This window comes from Amblyomma mixtum, chromosome 1 (genome assembly GCF_055824585.1).
Source record: "Amblyomma mixtum isolate Tamu chromosome 1, ASM5582458v1, whole genome shotgun sequence".
Taxonomy (NCBI): Eukaryota; Metazoa; Arthropoda; class Arachnida; order Ixodida; family Ixodidae; genus Amblyomma; species Amblyomma mixtum.
In genome coordinates this window covers 209,304,581-209,324,416 of record NC_143012.1, presented here as the reverse complement: position 1 = coordinate 209,324,416, position 19,836 = coordinate 209,304,581, and the positions used below count along the sequence as shown (strand labels likewise).

The following is a 19,836-nucleotide window of genomic DNA, read 5'->3' as shown; positions in this document are numbered from 1 at the left end:
AAAATGAACTAATCAACTTTTTATTTTTTTTTTTACTTTACGAGACAAGATTATATTTCGAACTTGAAGGTCGTTAGCATAGAAGGGGAGCCGAGTTCTTAAATTTTCCTTAGCGGCCATGTGGTTAAAAATATCGAACGCCAGAATTGCACGTTTGGGTTCTTTGAATTAGCTTTCCGGCATTGCATATTGATAAAGTGGTGCGGCTGCGCCTAGCATTGCAGCCGAAATCGCGGAAACCGCTTGTGCGTCATGAATACGATAATGATCTCTGTATTTCCTGCATTAGGAATGCAAGCGACACCATTCTATGAATAGATAAGGCGGGAAAGCAAACTCATGAAGCCACATTGTGCATAAAGAAAATTTAGAAACTGGGCTAACATTCGATGTTGAGGAGCTTTAATTTCACGACTAAATCTTGCCATCTTAAACGAAAAAACAGTCTGCAACTTAAATTTTACCTAATTCATCGTCCTTTAGTTGAGCTCCATCATATACAGTCTTTATCAGAAGTATACAGCCTGCTTGTGAGCCCTGCAGAGCGGCTCCTCTTGCATACTCGGGGGCCGAAATCTTAAGAAGGGACCAATAATTCAAGTCCTCAACCCTGCCAAGCTTAGGACTGTGAGCTGTGCTTAAAGATCACCGCTACACGGCTCGGAAACAAACCCCTTGTGGTGTACATTTTTGACAAAGACCGTAACATAACGGCCGTCTTGCAGTATAGTCACTTGCATAGACATATTTCTCAGTTTTCGAACATAACAAATCTGTGAAGGTTAAAACAATCACCCGGTGTTGTTGTGCATTGTTTGTTATAGTGCATTGGATTTTTATCGTTTCCTGGGTTGAGAAGGAAGAAGTAAATTTTAAGTTGTCGTCGGCGCCGGCAGCGTGAGCGAAAATTCCCCAGAGGAGCCAACTAGGGGGTCATATTGGTCTCCTGACCTTGTGACGTATCCATAACCTGCCCACCACGACATGTGGCGATTGCATTAATGATTGGTCGTGAGAGGTTGCTCGTGAAGAGCAACCTAATCCTCAAAACTAGCTGCGTTTAAAACTGCCGCCTGACGGGGTAGTGGCTCATAGCTTAACCACCCATTTTGTTTTTCTCGGGATGGGGAGGGGAGTGCGAAACTCGCTAAGGGACCCAGAAACTATACCCCTGTCAAGCGCACAAGTCAAGTGCACTTACGGGGAGTGCGCTTCGGCATTCCGAGTGACACTGTGGGCTACGCAGTGCTAAACGGGAAAGCAAAGTGCACTCGTAGCAAAAAAAAAAAAATGGCGTCAGAAAATGAGCGGAATTCCTGAAGAGGTCGACGGAAAAGAAAAAGGACTCATAATAATTGACTGCTTAACGTGACAGCGCAAATAAAACGAGGTTCAGCAGTTTTTAACGATCGAAAAAAAATAGAAATAGAAAAATAGCCGAGACCAGCCAAGACTATCCAGAATTGCGGAAACAAACAAGTTGGTGGCGGGCGGCGATGATGCATCTGATCTCGTTTATTTGTTTTGTTGCTTCGGTTGTAGCTATAACGAACTATTTTTTTCATTAAAACAGTGTTATAGCATATAGAATAAAGTTGTAAGTACTTTTGATGCACTATACATATTGTGCCTTTGAAGTCGCTGCTGGCGAGGCTACGCCCTCAGCTCTGAAAGTGCGTTCTGTGAACGCACTCCGACATAAGTGCGCACTTTGGCGAGTGCACTTATGTTACGCCGTTTAGCTGTGCTAGAGTGCACTTTTAGCGAGTGACACTCTTCGTAAGTGCACTTTATATTGCGCGTTTTTCAAGGGGGGGGGGGGGGGGAGGGAGAGGTCCACTTATGCCGGACCTCCCCTCTCATCCTCTATTCTTGACTCATCCTCTATGCCTGCCATTAATTGGCATACGACGAGCACCAAAGCTCTCATCGTTAGACCTTGCATGCACATAAGGCGCCCTTTGGCACATGGTACTTACCCTTCGTGGTAGCGCAGTGGCTACGGCGTTCCGCGACTGTGCTGGGCAGGATGCATGGGTTAGAGACCCGGCCTCAGAGGCTGATACCCAGGTTGAAGAATGGGTACGAAAACGGCCGTGTACTAAACGGGTACACGTAAAGGGACACTTTCCGTAGAACTCCACTGCGGAAGTAGAGCATTCAACAATAGTGCTATAAAATACAAGCAACACTACTAGTAATGCTCTGACTACAAAATAAAATAACAACGCAAAATAAAAACAATTAATACTGTAGCTATAAAATAAAAGCAATTTAAGATAAAAAGTAATAACAACGTAAGTTCAAAATGATATTAAAGTAAACCTATAATGTTCGTTCTATAGTTAAGTGTGGCGTGTAATTTCGTGAGCTACAAAGTTTGGGGAGTTGATATGTGATTATGTTCTCATATTAAGTTTCTCTCATGTGTATACCTGGGGAGGTGGTGCATTTCGTGGAAAGTGGTGGTGGGCAGGATTTGATTTATTGGTGCGTATTACTTGCTATTGTAGACAGCGTTTTTATTTGTGCGTGGCACTTGGAAGAGGGAAATGAACACTTAGTGCTGCAATTTTTTTTTCTGCCATTCCCAGTGAGTCTTCAGATCGGCCCGCAGCAGCTTACACTTTTTCCTTTGTCGTACCTCAACCCATTCTTGCTGTTTCATTTCATACTAGTCTGAATGAAATTGTTTACCGTTCCTTTTCTGACTGCAGTTGGGGCTCTGTTCTGCTTTCGGGATTGCCTCTGCAATTTCTATGGAAACGATCTGGGAATTGAGAGGGAATCACATGATCCCCACCATGGACCAAAAATCACTACATCACCAGAAAGTCATGTCGTAAAAAGACCTGCCATTACCGGGACAATTATGGGTGAAACTGCTCGCGCTCGAAATATAGCCGTTAGGCTCCCAAGCCGCCCACCAAATATTCATATGCGGACACATGAGCCGCAGCATCGAACTCTGTTGGCATTCAATACCTTTTTCCTTTTTGTTAGTCCAAAATTCGAATTCGCGCGATAAGAAAAATGCCGTCTACCACAGAGGTAGCGAGGAGGCATGGAGAACAACAGGTTCTAAAGCTATCGCACAAAAGGTCGAATACGGCAGCTGCATTCCCTTGGGCGCACCAGGAACTTAAAGAATGTAAGGCGGGCAGATTGAAAAGAAAAAAAAAATGTCAGTCGATATGGGTAATTAGGCCAAATGATGATATGTGCGCTGGCATGATGTCTTCCGAAGCTGCACTGGTCTGCTAGGTTAAGGTGGCTGTTGGAGTTAGTGCAATTTCATGCAAAAGTGAAAGGAGGACATGGCAACACCTGCCATAACACCTGCCTTGTGACACTGCTACCTTGTTCACCTCCCTCCGACTACACCTTGGCAAGTAAGCCACCGCGCAGCAGACTTGAATGTAAAGCGGGGAGATAAGCGAAATCTTCTTTGGCGAAGGAGCCGGCGCATCCTTGCCGTGGGAAAATTGGTTCGCCTCCCGGGGAACCCAGTCAGCTTCCTCGCCTTGGCGCACTGACAAATCAAGAGGCGGCAGGTGCAAGAACACTTGAATGTGGGTTGCGGCGGGCAGTGTAGATGGATGCGCGTGTTGAAAAGTCGCTGCAGGATTTGGAGGCCTCCGTGTTCAATATGATAGTGACAGCACTGGTAACGTTAGCCGGACAACGAGATCTGCCAAGGACAGGATCGGCGTCCATGCCCGGGTGCAGAAAGACTGGCGGATGCTGCCGAAGCCGAGAAAGGGCGAACGTCTGCCGGACGTGAGGCGTCACTCGAGGCCGGAGAGGGCATGAGAGGTGTGTCGGAACCCGTGAAAGAGGGGAACGCCGAGCAACCTGGGCTTAGTGTCCGGTGGAAACCATTGCGGAAACCCGTGTAAGAAGCGGGGGCAGAGGCTATGGACGGTACCAAAGGCGGGCAGAAGAGTGAACCGTCCACGCGTGACTCCTCACGAGCCTTAAGTGAAGGTATACGGCGGTGATGTGGAGTTCCACGGGAGCGGCTTGTTGAGTGGCAACCGGGAGAACTGGCGGAGGAGGTGGCACAAGTGGTGGCGAGTGGATGGGTGGCCAATGAGAGTCAGCCGGAACGGGAGCTCAGGGAAGTGGCTGCAGCTCCTAGCAGAAGTGGGCTGCAAAGCCGCTTTTCGAAGTCTGCGTGGATCGAGGGGCAGGGAGGTGGCAACCAAAGTTTTGCAAGGAGACCGGGTGGGAGTTTGTTGCTGGTGCGAAACACAAGCCCAGTGGGGTTGCCAGTACAGCAATTGTGAGGCAGGTTTCCACTGTCCCAGGCAAGCTGTCGACTAAGACGACAAACCCGTCCACCAGCCGCTACAGAAGATGAAAGAGGAAACATTTGAATAAGTTTCTGTACACCACAGAAGAGGTGGTGTATCTTATTCCATTGCCTTGCTGTGGGTAAACATAGGGCGGGCTCTAAGATGCCTGAATGAAAGTATGGAGGAACTCAAGGTCATTGTGCCGCACCAAGAAACGCCCTGTTGTCGGAACCCTGATATGATGGTCCCGACTGAACATGCAAGCCATTATTCAGAAAGTCCACAGCTGAAGCCAAGAGCAAGGACCATTGCATGTGTCAAGTTGTCGAAGCACTTATGGTTCGTCAGAAGGTAGTACAGGGCGACAGTGTATCATCAGGCAAGCTCTCGGGTATGGAAAGGTCGTCCCTGGTAGGAAACGGCTTGCCCATGTGTTCGTTTCTTCCCCTCCTCGTCCTGTTCATCTGGCTTCACTATAAATGTTTCCGTGCTGTCAGTAAGATACAGTTGCATCTTAGCCCTGTGTCCTGTCTATGTCACGTGGGCGCCTTTTTGTGAGCTTAAGTTTCTGTCAATACGCTAGTACGTATCCGCTATGCTAAATGCCTCTACTACGCCACCTCAACATGGATTGCGTTCCTCGAAATCTGACTGCCGTCTAATAATGAGCTTCATTATCTGTGACATCCTCTCGTCGCTGAGTGGCCACAGGTGACAGGCAAGCCTCGACGATCGTATATTAGTATGGGAAGAGAAAAAGAAATGAAAAGAATGTTGCCCAGCCCGCACCGCCTAAAGCCTCGACGATCAGACAGAACAAAGTGCTGAGTATTGAGTCGTCATAGAAAGATACAACAATGACACAAAATTACGTGGTTTAGATTAAAACATTCGGCCGCGAGACTCCTAACGTTTTGGGACAGAGACGAGCAGGGATTTAGTGCTACTCTTCCCACCATTTCTGATGTGTGACGTGCATTACTGCGGCGCTTCGCTCTCTACCCTCCAAACAAAGAGGACTAAAAAGGGAGTAAGTTGCCCTATAGCGCACTGCCTTTTTCGCATGTAACACCACATTCCTGGGGCATTTGAAGTACTGATAATAAAAACGAAGTGCGCTAGGGGAGAGTTTACTCTCTTGTTAGTTCCATATAGACATATTCACGTTTGGAGTGATAGCTGATTACGGTTGTGGATTAGTTTGGCTGGCGCGTCACGCTGTCGCCCTTTCGGCCCCTACAGCTCTCCTTTCGTCACTTTGCTACGCGCGTGGAATAGCCGCTTTGTTGCTGTGTTTGCCGGGCCCACCATTTCAACACTTGTTTCGCTGGCATGGCAGCTGCATCTCGACTGCGCTTTCCTACTGTGTCCTGACTGCACGCATCCACGCATGAGAAGAGAGATTCAGCGGCGACCCGCCTCCCAACCGCGGAGGCCAAGGCTGGAAAAGGTCAACTCATCCGAGCGCACAACGGGCGTCCCTCTCCAGTCTTGTGAGTGCTTTCGCCCCGACAACATTTGCTGTTTTAAAGCGAAAGCTTTACTACTTGCACTTTCAGCCTTTGCCGTGACGCGGCGGTGCCACCACCGGCGCCTAACGCCTGCGCTCTCCGCTAGGAGCGCAACAGGTGCTTTGTGACGTCACGCCGAAGAGAAGGACGATAAACAACCCAAGCATAGAAGCAGCTGAAGAAACCGCCATTGCTCTGGCAATATCGCACGGCAACGCAACAGGACACAACCTCACTATAGTGACGGACTCCAAACAAGCATGTAGAAACTACACAAGAGGCAGGATCGACAGCATCGTCAATCATATTCTACACACGACGAGAAGACACAAAAACTCTAAACATAGTATAGTGTGGGTTCCGGGACATGAGGGGATGAGGGGCAACGTGGCAGCAGACGAGTTAGCTCGAGGATACGTCAACCGAGCAGACTCAGCACTTTGCACCTCAGGCACCTTTGACCCAGTTACCCCCACGTACTCAGATATACTCGATCATTACAGGGGTCAGCGGAAACGCTACCCAGCCCCACACAAAAGGCTCACCAAAGAGGAGGTGGTAGACTGGCGCAGACTAGAAACCGGTACCTACCCACACCTGCTCAAACTACACAAGATTTTCCCTACACAATATGCAGACGAATGTCCGCGGTGTAAGGGTAAACCTACACTAGAACATATCACATGGACCTGCCCTAAGGAAGACTTAGAGCCAAGAATAAACCAGACTGTGATGCAGTGGGAGCACTTGCTGGCCATCGAGGACGAGGAAGCGCAACGATTCCTTGTGCGCCGAGCCACGATGGCAGCAGTCAAGTGCGGCATCCTGGACCAAGGATCGACCACGGCGCCCAGTGACCCGTAAGGGTGAAGAACGCCAATTTATTGACAATAAAGGTTGTTCAATCCATCCATCCATCCATCCATCCATCCATCCATCCATCCATCCATCCATCCATCCATCCATCCATCCATCCATCCATCCATCCATCCATCCATCCATCCATCCATCCATCCATCCATCCATCCATCCATCCATCCATCCATCCATCCATCCATCCATCCATCCATCCATCCATCCATCCATCCATCCATCCATCCATCCATCCATCCATCCATCCATCCATCCATCCATCCATCCATCCATCCATCCATCCATCCATCCATCCATCCATCCATCCATCCATCCATCCATCCATCCATCCATCCATCCATCCATCCATCCATCCATCCATCCATCCATCCATCCATCCATCCATCCATCCATCCATCCATCCATCCATCCATCCATCCATCCATCCATCCATCCATCCATCCATCCATCCATCCATCCATCCATCCATCCATCCATCCATCCATCCATCCATCCATCCATCCATCCATCCATCCATCCATCCATCCATCCATCCATCCATCCATCCATCCATCCATCCATCCATCCATCCATCCATCCATCCATCCATCCATCCATCCATCCATCCATCCATCCATCCATCCATCCATCCATCCATCCATCCATCCATCCATCCATCCATCCATCCATCCATCCATCCATCCATCCATCCATCCATCCATCCATCCATCCATCCATCCATCCATCCATCCATCCATCCATCCATCCATCCATCCATCCATCCATCCATCCATCCATCCATCCATCCATCCATCCATCCATCCATCCATCCATCCATCCATCCATCCATCCATCCATCCATCCATCCATCCATCCATCCATCCATCCATCCATCCATCCATCCATCCATCCATCCATCCATCCATCCATCCATCCATCCATCCATCCATCCATCCATCCATCCATCCATCCATCCATCCATCCATCCATCCATCCATCCATCCATCCATCCATCCATCCATCCATCCATCCATCCATCCATCCATCCATCCATCCATCCATCCATCCATCCATCCATCCATCCATCCATCCATCCATCCATCCATCCATCCATCCATCCATCCATCCATCCATCCATCCATCCATCCATCCATCCATCCATCCGTCCGTCCGTCCGTCCGTCCGTCCGTCCGTCCGTCCGTCCGTCCGTCCGTCCGTCCGTCCGTCCGTCCGTCCGTCCGTCCGTCCGTCCGTCCGTCCGTCCGTCCGTCCGTCCGTCCGTCCGTCCGTCCGCCCGCCCGTCCGCCCGTCCGTCCGTCCGTCCGTCCGTCCGTCCGTCCGTCCGTCCGTCCGTCCGTCCGTCCGTCCGTCCGTCCGTCCGTCCGTCCGTCCGTCCGTCTATCCATCCATCCATCCATCCATCCATCCATCCATCCATCCATCCATCCATCCATCCATCCATCCATCCATCCATCCATCCGTCCGTCCGTCCGTCCGTCCGTCCGTCCGTCCGTCCGTCCGTCCGTCCGTCCGTCCGTCCGTCCGTCCGTCCGTCCGTCCGTCCGTTGTATAGATCAACACAGCCGAGCACACAACGGGCGCCCCTCTCCAGTCTTGAGAGTGCTTTCGCCCCGGCAACATTTGCTGTTTTTCTTGCGCCTCCTCTCCCTACAGGTTCCCGGAGCCCACAAAAAAAGTAGCCCCCATGGCCAACCTTGTTTGGGATAGTCTAGGAACCTCATAATCTCCATGCCTCCTCGATACCGCTGTGGTAGATGGCTTTCTTTTATCGTACAAATTTCCCGTTTGGCATAAAGAAAATATAAAGGTACAGGCTGGTTGCAGTATTAAGTGGTAGCAGTGCTCGATGCTCAGGCCCATGCACGTGTCCTTATGCGAACTTCGGGTGTGCATCTTGGGCGCCTAACGGGCACATTTCAAGAGCGAAGTTCAGGGAATAATTGTCTTTTAAATGGCAGGTCTTATTACGACGTACATATCTGGTGATGTGTTTGTTTGTGGTCCGTGGCGGCGATGATATGATTGCGCCTTAATTCCTTTTGCAGGCAAATTTCAGAGGCATTACCGAAGGGACATCAAAGCCCGAACTGCAGGCAGGAAAGGAACGGTAGGCACGAAAACGGGAAAAAACCAATCTGAACACTCAGCGGCATTTGCCGAAAAAAAAATGTGCCACACTAAATGCTTATTTCCATCTTCCAACTGCATCGCAGCAATAAAAAACGCTTAGGACAATAGGAATTAATACGCATCAATATATCAAATCCCACCCACCACCACTTTCCATGAAATGCACCACCTCCCCAGGTATATACATGTCAGAAACTTAACACGAGAGCATTATCACATATCAACCCACCAAACTTTATAGCCCACGAAATTACACGCCACACTTAATTATAGAATGAACATTAGATTTTTACTTTAGTATTATTTTGCAGTTACAATATTATTACTTTTTGTCTCAAATTGCTTTTATTTTACAGTTACTATATTATTCGTCTTTATTTTTTGTTGTTATTTTATTTTGTAGTAAGAGCATTACTAGTGTTGTTACTTGCATTTTATAGCACCATTAATGAATGCTCTATTTCCGCAGTGGAGTTCTACGGAAAGTGTCCCTTTACGTGTACCCGTTTAGTACACGGGCGTTTTCGTACCCATTCTCCAACCTGGGTATCAGCCTCCGAGGCCGGGTCTCTAACCCGTGCATCCTGCCCAACGCAGTCGCGGAACGCCATAGCCACTGCGCTACCCCGAAGGGTAAGTACCATGTGCTGAAGGGTGCCTTATATGTGCGTAAGGTGCAGGTATGAGCGTTCCTGATGCTCGTCGTATGCCGGTGGGAGCTGGAGGCAAAAAAATTGGAGGAGCCACTTAAGCTCCGCCTTAAGGGCATGACTTGATAGTGTTAGGGAGTTGATACCCATTTATGCGGAATTAGCGATTCTCGACTTTACATTCATATGTCCCTGGGAGTCCTCATACAACTCTATGCGCAATGTTGCATCGCTTAAAGGGATGCGCCACTGCCCTTCGATGGCAGGTGCTGCCACCTGCAGGTCTTGTGCGACCCATGTTGGTCTTCCCGAGCAACATCTCGCAATCAGCCATTAATTTAACTGCCACCTGCCAGAGTGGTTAGTTTGCTCACAATCCTCCGGGCAGGTTGTGATGACAACATGGGGTCACATGACCGAGGGGGACTATCTAGGTTGCTTCTACGGGGTGGCTGCCTGAACCACCATGTTTATCGCTTACAATGCCTTCGACGATGTCGACAACACCGACAACGCCGGCGACGCCGGATTTTCTGCGCAGCGGGACCCTTGACGCTATGACGTTAATAGAGAACGGGAGGGGATGGGCGACATGAGTAGTGCCAGTCTCGCCACCCCCCCACCCAATCCAAGAAGAAAATAAACTACTTGGGGACGGGCAAGTTACCTTAAGAGTGGAATGCTATAGCATCCGACTCCACATTTGTCGCAGCTTCTCCGCGTCTTAAAACTCGTTGAGTTAGCTCTCCCGCGTTACACATGGTGTCGCTTGCATATATAATGCAGCAAATACCGATGCCATTTGTGTTTTTTTTTTATCTAGAAGCAGTTATTGCGATTTTGGCGACAATACTCAGTGCAGCGAAGTCACTTTATAAATATGCAACATGGGAAGGGGCTGCTCAACGACCTTTGAAACGCGTATATTTGACGTCAGATAATTCGAACTACACTGCCGATAAAGAAAATTTAAAAAAACTGGGCGGACGTTCAATTTTGAAGGCCTTTAATTCAGCAATAAATTTTGCCCTCTGAAAGTAAAAAAAAAAAGATATTAACGTGATAGTGTTAAGACTCTCTTTATGCAGAAAACCTGGCGTCGGAGTTGAGAGTTAAAAAGCAAGTGGCCCACGTGACCTTGTGACGCCACCGCAACCTGCCCACCGTGGAAGGCTGCAGCCCACCCATCGGACTGCGAACAAACTGCCCACAGTGGCAGGTGTCAGTTAATGATTGGTCGGGAGAGGCTGCTCTAGGAGAACAACCTGGGTTTCATAATGCAGAATGGTAATTTTATCCGTGTGTGAAACCTCGGCTTAGAGTTAAAGCATTTATTATAGTGACAGCATCAATATCACCATCAAGGATAAACCCAGATGCGTTCTCGGAATTGCCGCATCAGAGGTCTCATCGTCCCGGGCTTCTGAAAATACGGAAGGCAGAAAATGTCTGTCTTGAAAGCAGCATCAAGGCTCAGAGCCACCAAACCAGGCAAATAAATGTACATGAAAACTAAGCAATCTTTTTACCGCCTTTTTGGAGGGGATAAACTTAATCGCTTTGTTCGGACGGACAGCCTGCGAAAATTAGGGTTCTGCAGCGAATGTTATAGATGGCAAACAGGGGGAGGAAGTGAGGAAAGAAAAAGAGAGCTGGGGTGCTTGGCGACCGGCGGATGGAGTGCGTCTATCTACTCTGTCTACCAGCCTTCAAGGAGTGTACCGTCTCAGTCACATCACGTGCGTCGCACAGTCGCCAAACACCTTCTACAAAGCGACACATAAAACAAGGTCAGTGCGAAACTTTCTCCTTCCCCGACAAGCGGTGTATTTTATTTAACTGAATGACACGCGCCAACTGTCTTAATGGATGGTTCTTAACGATAAAGAATGAAAAGCTTTCAATATTTGGAGCCTTGATTCAGAAGTGATTTGGATCACCTAAGAAGATAAAATATAACCCTAAGTGAGGCATCCTTCAGCCATATCTGGAATGTGTCCTCGAAGCCGGGCATCCGCTTGTAATTTGCTTCATCTAATCCCTTTTACTGATCCCACCTTAAGAGCCATGAAAATAACCGGAATAAAATGTTTCACGAACGTTTGTTATCGAGTTAGTTGGCGCACGTGCCAGAAGGGAATAAACTACTAGACCTAAATGTAAATGCAGTTTGTAGGCACTGTGACAAAAAATTTCGTTCCTGTGCCTGCCAGGGATCGAACCTGGGACCTTCCGCGTGTTAGGCGGATGTGATAACCACTACACCACAAGCACAGCCGTTCTGCGCTTATAACAATGCCAGCGTCAAGAGGGAGGTCGGAGGAAAAGCGCAGTGGAACCGGTTGCTGTCTTGGAAGGGAAATGCTTTGCCGCATATTCTCTATGCCGCAGTGGTTCGCTCGAAGCCCTACTCGACTACTAATGAGCTAGCAGGCCTCGAAGCACGGGCGTGCTTTAAGCGATCGCCAGACTCACTACATAATCTCCAAAGTAATGTTTGTTGACAGAATGTAATTCTAACGTTATTACTTAAGAGTGACGAAAAAAAACACCTTGCGATTGTGACATACGGAAGTAAATGACAGTACAACGCCAGCTGATATCTTTTCGAAACTTTCTGTCAGAAGAAAGCTTTCTGACTGTTTAGCATTTTTAAGCATGATGTACTGTGGGAAAGCAGTTTTTCTCGAGTGGACACCACCGCCACGTAACCGAAAGTGTGATTGAGGTTTCCACTGACCCGATGAGCCAGTTATGCGCGTGTTCAGTTTTTTCATCGTCAATGCGAATTTATCAAATGTAGTACGCCGGCGTCCTATGCTGCATTGCCGTGATTCTGAAGCAATGTTGCCAACGCGTATTGCGTTAGTGCCTTTTATCTGTGACAACGTTGTTCATGGCATCGTGTGTAGCGCGTATCTTTCTGTCAGTACTGCCACATAAGTCAAAGCACGAATATTAGTTTGATATTGGTATTAGGAGTATCGGATGGAGAAGATGTGCAATGCACAGCGCGAGAGTGTGCAGCAGTTTACCACACTGCGTGTTCGGCGGCGGCCGTAGCCTACTGATCTCGCGCAGCGCCCTGAGAAGCTGATCTGTTCGGGTCGCCGCGGATTCGAATTCCATTTGTGGATGTTTATGTCATTTCGTTCTACATAATACCTTCACTTGGCACAAACCCACAAACACCGTAAGCATACAAACTTTCGGAGATCATGCTACGAGTTGACTTATCTAAAGAGGGCTTTCGGACTAAGATCAGCATTTCTGAATGGCTTGCGGCACTGCAAGAGAATTGACCAATTCGAGTTACACTTTTCCCTCGACATTTAAATAGCCTATCTAGCCTAGCCTAACCAGCAACGCCTATTATATGAACATTTTTGCACTGTTACGCGCACTTCCAGCTCAAATGCCTGTGCACGTTCCACTGCTAGTGTGGGATAACGTACGGAAGAAATTTGGCAGTAATATTTTTGCTCTTCCGTACAATATTGCTAGAAAACAGCTAAATATTATTCAAAAAGAGGGAGCCTTATTATGGTAGATGTATAGCACGTAAGTACACTTGATGAATGTGTCCAGCACGTTCTAGATTCATTTTAGTGCACAGAGATAAATAACTCTAAAATTACAGACACACACACACATTTAAATAAAAGACTACGGCAGCTCTTAAGTACAGATACTTTACACAGATGATTAAATAGACCATACGATGAGATCCTTCCGAAATAATGGAGCCCCTATGCCGGACAAGATCAGTACGTTATTTAGAGAGTCTATACAAAAGCCATAGGTCCTGCTATTGAACACTGTTCAACTCTTTGTTCGAAGCGGTTATTTTGCGACGAACTGGAGACAGTCCAGAAGAAGTATGAGCGAAAAAGTGCGGTTTCAGCCTAATTATATAACCTCTACCCTTTATCGAATTGATCCTCACTTACGGTTTGCAATCCTTAAAATGATTCGCGTCTATTCTTGGCTATTTTTTTGCTGTTTCTTTTATTACTTCATGTGAGCAACTAAACGTGATCAGACGAAATTCTAAATAAAATGGCTTTTAGGATAACACGCTTGTGTGGTTTCAGAAACTAACCACAAATGTTGTGATCTAAGTATGAAAGTAACAAAAATATCATGTGCCTGCCAGGAATCGAACATGGGGCCTTCCGCGTGTTAGGCGGATATGATGACCACTATACCACAGGCACAGCTTTTTTTTTCTTCAACATGGTATTTATTACAGTGATGTAATGTTCTATGTACATGAACTATATACAAGCCATTATGAAAACAGTGTTAAACAATACATATTGAAAAGACCATGCACTAGAAAAGAGGCAATGCAGAGCACATCACTAATAGTGAGTGCCACTCCGGTTCGTACTCAGTCTGGGCATACACGTCTCTTAGATGAACAACCATTCGACTGCTTCGGTACAGTTTTGAAGTGGGCTTCGACGGAGTTGACAGTGCAATGAACTTTTTGCAATTGGTTAGGTGGTCTGAAACCGCTTACTACTGAGACGCGCAATTAAAACCGTCAGGTTCTGCGTTGTAATAGACTAATTGTTATATGAAAAAAAAAAAAATGGAGGGAGCCGTTTTGGGCAAACTACTTGACGGACGCTTTACTCTTCTAGGTGGTGCAGGAATTCTTATTATATTATTCATGATAATCAAAAGCCTTTTACTAAATAATGTAGTTTAGACACCACCGGCATAACTAACCCGGTGCGGTGGCTCAGTGGCTCTGGCTTTCTGCTGCTGATCTTGAGGTCACGCGTTCGATACCGACCGCGGCGGCCGTATTTCAATGCCAATGAAATACAAAACTTCAGTGCACTGCGTTGTGTTAACGCGCGGTAAAGAAGTCCAGGTGCTCTAAATCAGTCTTGGAGGCTTATACTGCAGCTCCCCTCGTAGCCCGAATGTAGCTGCGGGGCATTCAACACCGCAATTTACAATGTACTAGCAGCATGACGGTGGAGCAAGAAAAAAAGACATGTGCCTGCCATGGATCGAACCTGGGACCTTCCGCGTGTTTAGCGGATGTGGTTACCACTACACCACAAGCATTTTTTTCTCTATTGCCGACTTCGACATCCGAAACAGACACGATGAACGATAAAAAACGTGCCAGCACATCTTTGCCTGACACGGTATGCTAATTTTTTTCAGTATTACCAAACCGTCAATTACACCAATCCATTACGGCTGTTCAGGAAGTGCCTTAAACAATTCCCTGAACCGCACAACATGTTGAATGAAATGTTCCCGCACAAGTTTCGCTTGTACATCTGCATTGTTAAACTCCATTATGGCTTTCCACAAGCTGTGAAGGGCTAGGAGCATTATTGCATGAAATGGAGAATCATCTGTTTCGTGAAAGGGTAAAAATCTTATGCCATATGCATCTGGTGGTAGTTATTTTTTTCAAAGTTCTCTGAAGAACATCCCAGAAAAAAAATGGTGTCCCAACAGTCCAGAAACGCATGTTCAAAGGTTTCAGGTTTGTGGTACAGGAAAGAATTCTTCGACCAAGGGACGTAAAGACCTTTATCGTGCATCCATGTTTTCACCGATAAGGTATTAGTGTGGAGTTTAAAGAATAAGGATTTGATCGATATTAATATTGGCATCTTCTTAACTTTTTTAAGTTCATCGACTACTGGGCCTGCATAGTGTGGTAAACGGTATATCGGTAGAGGGAGCATTGTGTCCACTAAGACGGCGTACAATTTTTTTTCTTGACATAACACAAATACTCGATGGGAAACCGAACATGCAGCATTTTGTACGCGAGGACAACTTCTTGAAGGTATTCTTTTACCGCACCATTTACATTTAGAGAACATACAAGGAAGCCAGGTAGAAGTCGACCAAGCCGAACATCCATTACGGTTCGGAGGAACACATCGTTTTGATGAAAGGCTAGACAACTTGCCTCAAAAATAAGTGCGTAAGGCCTAGCTCACCTCTCTTTACAGGAAGAAGTAAGTTTCTTCTACTCGTCCTTCGCAATTCGAAGTCTAAATAAAAAGGCCAGAACGCGATGCATTTTTTGAACGCTTGCCCCGGGAAGCGCTGAGCACATTCATCATGTGATGAATGATGAACCACACTTTAGCAATAATGAACAGGTTACATATAGTCGCATACGAAAACATGGATAATTGTCTTTCTTGCCATGCATAATCCTTTCTTTGGCCCTGGATACTTGGTTATGCCAGTACGGATCTGGGTCCCGGTAAGAGTCAAAGGGTGCTCCTAAATACGACACTGGAGTGGTGGAGCAGCGCATCCGAGAATAGTGCTTAGGCGTTACATCCCAGTTACCGTGCCAGAACCCGTTGCTTTTTTCCCAGTTCTTCTGGGCCCCTGTGCAGCTACAAAATATGTGTACTATCTTCGTGGCCTCACAAATACTTTCTCTATTTGCACAAAAGACAGGGATGTCATCAGCACAAGCCACGATTTTTACGTGCGCCGATTGTAGCCTGAAACTCGTTCATCATCATAATGATCATCACCCTGACTACGCCCACTGCAGGGCAAAAGCCTCTCCCATGTCTCTCCAATTAACCCTGTCCTTCGCCAGTTGCGGCCACCGTGTTCCCGCAAATTTCTTAATCTCACTCGCCCACCTAACTTTCTGCCGCCCCCTTGCTACGCTTTCCTTTTCTTGGAATCCACTCCGTTACCCTTAAGGAGCAGCGGTTATCTTCCCTTCGCATAACATGCCCTGCCCAAGCCCACTTCTTCCTCTTGATTTCATCTAGGATGTCATTCCAATCGCTTAACGTTACACCTATCATTTTCTTTTCACAGCTCGCTGCGTTGTCCTTAACTTAAGCTGAACCCTCTTTGTTAGCCTCCACGTTTCTGCCCCATAGGTGAGTGCTGGTAAGATACAGCTGTTGTATACTTTTCTCTTGAGGGATATTGGTAAACTGCCATTCATGATCTGAGAGAACCTGCCCTATGCGCTCCACCCCATTCTTATTCTTCTAGTTATTTCCCTCACATGATCCGGATCAGCTGTCACTACCTGCCCTAAATAGACATATTCTCTCACTACTTCCAGCACCGCGCCATTGATTGCGAACTGCTGTTCTTTTGCTAGACCTGTCGAATATAACTTATTCATTATTCCGGATGGCCAAGCAAAGTGGTTCAAGATAGGCCGCGAAGAACAATGGCGACGGGGGAAACCCTGCCTTACAGAAGATTGCGCCTTCAGGCTGTCAGTCAGTTCGCCGTTCACAACAATCCGAGTCGTACACTTTGCGTCTGCCAATCCAACACCCTCTATTATTATTTGACCAACATTTGCATGTTCTAATACGGCAAACAGGACACGGTGAGAAACACGGTCAAAGGCTTTTGCCAGATCTCGTTGTATCACCGCCACTCGGTCATCAAAAGATTCGTAGTATTGTAGTATGGGCCGCGCTACGTGTATGTTACTCGCAATACTTCGACCTTTTATGCCACGCGTTTGGTGCGTGCCTACAAGCAAAGTTATCACACCCTGCAATATTTTCACCAAAATCTTCATGAAAATATTTTAGCCGACGTTAGTGAGGCTTATCGGGCGATAATACCCAACCAACAGGCGCATTTCAGGATCATGTGTTTTAGGAATAAACACTATGTGCGAAGTTGGGAAGGACAGCGAAACACGTTTTTTCTCATAATTTTCAACGACAACTTTTTGCAGAATCTAGGCCATGGAAATTTTGAAAGTTTTGTGGAAAGCTGCTCCCAGGCCGTCAGGGCCAGGAGATTTACCGGCTGGCAACGCATCTGTAGCGTCCTCTACTTTCACGGAAATGGTCTGTTCAAGCAGTGTTTTGACTTCTTCGTCAAGTTTCGGCATAAGTGGTAAGAATCCACTATGGAAGCCCCTTTCGGCTTTTCGCGAATGACCCAGCATATCTTGAAGTGATTACAGAATGCGCCCTTCATTACACCTCCATCCGCCGGAACTACACCATAAGAACAGCTGAGGGCACAGTACAAGGAAGCTGCTGTCGAACGAAGTTCCGGTAAATCGAGTTAAAATCGAAAAGCTCTGTACTTTTCGAAACGGGAGCGAAAATGTCCACCGCCTAAGAAGGTGTTTCGAGTAAAGTATACTTCGCAGACGCTCTGCTCTTGACAAAAGCAGAATATTTGTCCTTTTACGTAGTGGAGGAGTTTTTGGCAAATTAGCCCGACAATTATGAATCCTTTACTCGATATTAATGTATCAACACTACGAGATGCCGCGGTGGTTCAATGCGTTTGGCGTTCGGGCGATGACCTCGAGGTGAAATCTTCGATACCAGCCGCGGCGGCCATATTTCAGTGGCAGTGAAATACAAAAACGCCTGCGCGCTGCATGAAGACAGCGCATGTTAAGAGGTGCAGATGGTATTAATTAATCTGGAGTTCTGCACTACAACGTGCCTCATATCCCAAATGCATCTTGAAAACGTAGCAGCACGAAAAAACGGGGACAACATAGACACAGGTACGACAGGACATAAGCTGCCCTTTGTAGAAGAAATACTATGCAAAAGCACCGAAGTTTGGGCCAGTTGGTATTGATCCATCTTGAAAACGTAGCAGCACGAAAAAACGGGGACAAAATAGACACAGGTACGACAGCATATGTCGTGTCGTACCTGTGTCTATTTTGTCCCCGTTTTTTTGTGCTGCTGTCGTACCTGTGTCTATTTTTTCCCTGTTTTTTTGTGCTGCTACGTTTCAAGATGTATCGATACCAATTGGCCCAAAGTTCTGTACAAATGCATCTTCCGGCTGTTAAACATTACAGTAGCTGCATGACTGCGGAGCAAGAATAAAAAAGAACGTGTGCCTGCCAGGGATCGAACCTGGGACCTTCCGCGTGTTAGGCGGATGTGATAACCACTACACCACAAGCACTTTTTTTTTATTTATTGCCTGACTTCGGCAAGAACCACAGTACACAAATACACTTACAGAGCGCAATGAGCAATAATTAACAACACTATCCGCCTGGGGGTGCGTTGCTTCATCATATTAAAACTCCTTAAGCGTCACCAAAGGCTCGACTCTTTCGAGCCACTCGGGAGCTTCAGGAGCAAGTTTCTGAACTTCAATATACTTATGCATGCACTCCCGAAAATAGATCCGTGCTGGCCGTGCATCAGGATCGCAATGATATCCTGCCATTCTGGAGCGCCAAATACAATGGAGGCCCATTAGCATAATGAGGTCGAATGGTGTCCCATCCTCACTCTCTACAGGCAAGTACCGAATACCATGAGCGTCGAGCGGAAATTCCTTTTTTAAAGTCCGTTGCAAGATGTCCCAAAAGTATACCCCCTCCCAACAGTGCAAAAAAACGTGGTCTATTGTTTCTGGTTGTTTACAAATTAAACAATGTGATCCCCAAGGTAGAAATAACTGCTTCCTTTCCTTTCCTTTCCAGGTCTCAGAAATTATACACTACACCACAAGCACAGCTGGATGTCGAGTACGAGGGAGCTGCCGTCCATCGAACTCTCCGGCAGTGCCCTACTTCTGCAACCGGTCGCGCCGTTCGAGGTCCCGGATATTTAAAAACACTCGATTCCAGGCTGCACCATTAGGAAAACTAGCGCCTCCTAGACGACGAAACGAAGACTATCGCGGCATCCGAATTACAGCGGTCTCTTTTGACCACGTCAGACCAGATTTCGGGATCATTTATATCTGATTTCTCTCGGCCTTGTCCCGGGTAAACAACGGCCCGCGATGATTTCTTTAACGGTACTTCGAACATGCTGCCACAAAAAGAAAGCCTAAAAGTAAGCGAATGCTTGCACCGAAATCTTAAAGTATTAAAAAATGACGCGAGTTTGTGCCAGCGCTTGACGAACTCATTTTCGTGGACAGACGCACGCGGGCTCAGTGCGAAAGTGCACGCCTGCCAGCTGCGTCCCTTTCAGACTTGACAATCGCGGCAGGCATGGTGCTATATATATTTTTCAGGCTTATATTATATTATGGCTGCATTCCCTTAAGGCGAACATACATCCTATATAGATCCTGTAATTTACGAATGCTTGTTTTGGAAAACGTCACGCGCATGACAAAGCAGTCTCGTATCCAATGGAGGTGTAAGATGCCGGTTGTAGGCTGTTTAAACGCATGTCTATTTAGTGAACGGAATATTATCATTAGCTAAGAAGGATGAGGCTTAGTAACTATTCGGCTAAGGGAGATTTCCAAGAATTTCTAGCTCAACTCAAGATTCTGATAACATTGCTGTATTTTTTTGGGAAGGGATTTTTGGTGGCTGGATCATTTGGAGCAGTCAAAGTCTACAGCATGCCTTTTAAAGTTTCTGTTATG

At 47.0% G+C, this 19,836-nt stretch overlaps 3 non-coding genes across 3 annotated transcripts; all 3 read right to left on the bottom strand.

The window, feature by feature from the left end:
- Positions 1 to 11,663: 11,663 nt before the first annotated feature.
- Positions 11,664 to 11,736, bottom strand: TRNAV-AAC (transfer RNA valine (anticodon AAC)). Its single transcript has one exon. It is a non-coding gene; the product is annotated as a tRNA-Val (tRNA).
- Positions 11,737 to 13,606: 1,870 nt separating this feature from the next.
- Positions 13,607 to 13,679, bottom strand: TRNAV-AAC (transfer RNA valine (anticodon AAC)). Its single transcript has one exon. It is a non-coding gene; the product is annotated as a tRNA-Val (tRNA).
- A 4,650-nt stretch (positions 13,680 to 18,329) lies between these two features.
- Positions 18,330 to 18,402, bottom strand: TRNAV-AAC (transfer RNA valine (anticodon AAC)). Its single transcript has one exon. It is a non-coding gene; the product is annotated as a tRNA-Val (tRNA).
- Between the last annotated feature and the right edge of the window lie 1,434 nt (positions 18,403 to 19,836).